Source organism: Culex quinquefasciatus, chromosome 1, assembly GCF_015732765.1.
Source record: "Culex quinquefasciatus strain JHB chromosome 1, VPISU_Cqui_1.0_pri_paternal, whole genome shotgun sequence".
Lineage (NCBI taxonomy): Eukaryota > Metazoa > Arthropoda > Insecta > Diptera > Culicidae > Culex > Culex quinquefasciatus.
The window spans coordinates 55,459,862-55,464,009 of record NC_051861.1 but is presented as its reverse complement, the minus strand read 5'-3'; the positions used below and the strand labels follow the sequence as shown (position 1 = coordinate 55,464,009).

The 4,148-nt window shown below is 39.3% G+C and overlaps 1 long non-coding RNA gene across 2 annotated transcripts; it reads right to left on the bottom strand.

Annotated features, from left to right (window-relative positions):
* Positions 1 to 1,257: 1,257 nt before the first annotated feature.
* On the bottom strand, positions 1,258 to 2,152 carry LOC119765201. 2 transcript variants are annotated; one of them, XR_005276564.1, is made up of 3 exons: positions 2,046 to 2,152; positions 1,816 to 1,972; positions 1,258 to 1,726 (listed from the first exon to the last, which is right to left on the bottom strand). It is a non-coding gene; the product is annotated as an uncharacterized LOC119765201 (long non-coding RNA). The 2 variants fall into 2 exon arrangements; XR_005276563.1 differs by having other exon boundaries at positions 1,816 to 1,983; positions 2,046 to 2,128.
* Positions 2,153 to 4,148: the final 1,996 nt, after the last annotated feature.

Here is a 4,148-nt window from a genome sequence, read left to right as displayed (position 1 = left end):
GGTTCCTTCGGAACGCTTCCAGTTCTTGGCGTCCAGCACGGGTGTGACGGTTTCCTTCTACGTGTTGGATTTCACCACGTTTGCAGATATTTTGGGACCGGGAGTGTGCCAAGGCGACGGTCCCATTTCAGTTCGGCGAGTAGATTCGGGTTCTGGCCACTACAGGGGGTTGAGATGTTCGGCGCACGGTTGCATCATCTTTGAACCTGTCTGGAGAAAAAACACTTAAAAAATAAAATTGATTAAACAAGCCATTCTTACCAGAATCTTCATGGTAAACTTCGGCACCAGATTCAAGTCCTGCTGGGATTGTCTGTTTAACTGCAAACCGAACTGGCCGCTGATGACCCGCTGGGACGGTCGTTACGGCATGTTTGGTTGTCTCATTTCGCCCATGTTGCCACCGCCTCCTCCTCCTCCTCCGCTCCCATCTTTCATGCAATCCTTGATGAACGTCGGCTGCTAGCCCATGTCCAAGCCCATCCCGTGAACACCTCTTCTATGGTTTAGATCAATTACGAAGATCCACCCGGTTTTTCGTGAGCCGCTGCCGCATTTTGAGCTGTATCAGCTGATCGCGCAAGTACTTTCGCTTGCCGGACGGATTGTTCGGATTTCACTAGTCAGCGCCGTACTCGATGAGTTTGGGCTAGCATAAGGCTACCAACTGTACGAAATTTTTCCTTACCGTACGGATTTTCGACCCTCTCCGCGGATTTTAAACAGGTCGGAATTTGTGTACGGAATTTTTCGCATAGTACGGATTTGTACGGAATTTCAACAACTTTTTTTAAAATTCATTTCTTTTTTGATTGGGTCAAAGCTTTTGCTAATTAGACATTTTTATTTAACTGTCAGTTTGATTTTATAGAGATAACTTGCATAATTTTCCGGGTTTTCCTCAGTTCAAACTTGATTGTCAATAATTGTTCTTTTCAAATTCCTAACAAAACATATTTATCAAATAAAAGGTCAAAAGGTTTTCTAAAGCTTGTGAAAACCTTGTGTTGTGCTTGTATTTATAGGACCTTTCTAATAAAAGCTCTAGAAATGTTTTCGTGAAAACACTGACAACGATATTATTCGTAAAAGCAAACTTGATATTTCGTAAACTTTTAAACGTTTAACAAAAATATTTCTAATTCCCAAATTCCAAATTTATCTCAATAATTCCTTGACATTTTTGTTATACCATGGTGTCATGTCGGTAAAGTATACGGATTTTTGCTCAGCAAGAGTTGGTAGCCTCGCTAGCACGACTGTTTGGCAGGAATCATCCCTACGGTGGCGGTCGGTTCCGTCGCCATCACAACGCCTGTTATTGTCGAACTCGGACTCGGGAACGGGCACGACGGGCGGTCCTTGTTGGTGACCGTGTGGCGGCAGATGATTCTGTGGAGGCGGGTGGTGATTTGTAATGCATCCTAGAATGCATCGGTGCCATCCCGGTGGGAGGTCCGCTCAGTTCCGGAGTATCCTGGTGAAGATGATGTGAGGTGTAATTACCATTGTCTAGTTCAACGGCAAGATTTAGTGGAATATGGGTTACATTGGGAGGTGTCCTCCGGATCCGGGTGTAGATGCGGCGAACGTCGAAGAGGAGGTTGAATCGCCGAATCGTTGTAAATTTTGTCCAGTACGTCCTCCTGTGTGCCTTGACGAGATCCTCGTCCGGACACAATTCGGGGCTACGGGGCTACCGCTAAGGCAACGGAACCTGCTGCATCTGCGGAATTGAATAATTAGTGGCAGGAATAGTTGCACTGTTCGTATGAGCAGCGCGACCGGATGATGAAAGTGGTTGGTGGTATTTACATTGACGAGACTTCGGTTGTCCCTAGCCGAATTGTGTCGTGTCTAAAAGTGTTGGCCTTATGCCAGGACTGGTACCAACTGTTTGTAGTAATGCGGCAGTTAGGCCGATACTTTTTCCGGCAACGAACCACAGTTCCACGGGTGACCTGGTATCCGGCTGTAAGACACCTGAATTAAAATAAAAAGAACAATTCTAAATAGAACAAAACTAACTACTGATTCTAACTTACTTTTTTTTCTGCGTTTTGCATTTGTTCACAATTTTTAATCTTAATCTTGCACATGTGTTCGTCAAAACATGTTTTTGCTTGATTTAAACTGTCAAAGTATTTTCGTCGACACGGCCAATTCGTCAATCTGTCAAAAAATTGATGCAAAAACAATGTCATGCTTGTCGAGTGTTTGTCGTTCGTTAGTCGTTCTTTCGACCAATCGATATCGAAACGGTTAAAGCAAAACCGCGCGACAACTCGTACGACGTGCGACATTTTTCAAACAGGGACCTCAAAGGGCGGAAATTTCAATCGACATTGAGGTTTTGCAGCGCGACTGTGTTTCAAATGTAGGTGGCGCCAAAATGAGGTTACTTGCCAAAAATCGTATTCCTTTCTGCTGGATTGAAGAACAAAATCGCTTATTTCTCATGATTCCCTGCATCAATCTTAATGAAACTGGTTGCAAAAGACGAGAAAATTTTTGCTTTAAAATAATGAACATCAACTTTTGAGCGCGCAAAAATGTGTGACCTTTTTTTTAAAAAACATGTTTTGGAACACGAAAAAATGAGTTTCCCTGTATATATCAAGGAAATAAACAGTTGTATAGTTGATAACAGATGTGTTAACGTATGTTCAACATTTTTTATTGATTTTTGACAGACTTTCTAGCCAAATAGTCCAAATTACTATCTTTTTCTAAATTTCCAGTTTTCTCATAGAAAAATCAAACAAATATTGGAAAGTTATACACCAAATTGTTGGAAATAATTTTTCTCATCCGAATCCGGCATAAGTTGTATAAAAATGTTGATTATGAAGGAAAAAACACATTTTTTTCAAAAAATCATAGGTTTACGCTATTTGTTCATAGGTGGCGACACGTGTCTTTTAGCTTTGCTGCAAATTCTCTATTCTTCGCTCTGTTCTGCTACTCAACACTAGGTGTCGCCTGTCGTTTGGCTCTTGAACGGCAATTCAAATTTTCGCTGTTCGGTTACATTGCCGTTCAAGAGCCAAACGACATGCGACACCTAGTGTTGAGTAGCAGAACAGAGCGAAGAATGTCGATTGAAATTTCCGCCCTTTGAGGTTATGTATGCGAATTCTGTTTTGTTAAATTCCAGCGTTCAAAGCAACTTTTGAGCAAAAATTTGAGCTGATACGTTGTTAACTTTTGATGCTCTATCATTTTAAACAATATTATTTTTTCAAAATTTTTTTTTCCAATTTTTTTTATTGCGTCAATTTATAGAGGGCAAAGAGTTAACAATCGTACTACTTGAATTTTTTCTCAAAAGTTGTTCTATGAGCTGTAAATTCAATTTTAAGTTTGCATTCCTATGTAACCGAACAGCAAAAATTTGAATCGTCATTCTTCGATGCTTTGCGCCATCTGTCGGAATTTTTGAGCTTTTGATCGCGAATAGGAATGCAAACTTAAAATTGAATTTACAGCTCATAGAACAGCTTTTGAGAAAAAATTCAAGTAGTACGATTGTTAACTCTTTGCCCTTTATAAATTAACGCAGTAAAAAAAAATTGAAAAAATTTTTTTTGAAAAAATTATATTGTTTAAAATGATAGAGCATCAAAAGTTAACAAAGTATTGAGGTTTTGCAGCGTGACTGTGTTTCAAATGTAGGTGGCGCCAAAATGAGGTTACTTGCCAAAAATCGTATTCCTTTCTGCTGGATTGAAGAACAAAATCGCTTATTTCTCATGATTCCCTGCATCAATCTTAATGAAACTGGTTGCAAAAGACGAGAAAATTTTTTTGCTTTAGAATAATGAACATCAACTTTTGGGCGCGCAAAATTTGTGACCTTTTTCTTTAAAAACATGTTTTGGAACACGAAAAATGAGTTTCCCCGTATATACCAATGAAATAAACAGTTATATAGTTGATAACAGATGTGTTAACGTATATTCAACAATTTGTATTGATTTTTGACAGACTTTCTTGCCAAATAGTCCAAATTACTATCTTTTTCTAAATCTACAATTTTCTCATAGAAAAATCAAACAAATATTGGAAAGTTATACACCAAATTGTTGGAAATAATTTTTCTCATCCGAATCCGGCATAAGTTTTATAAAAATGTTGGTTAGGAAGGA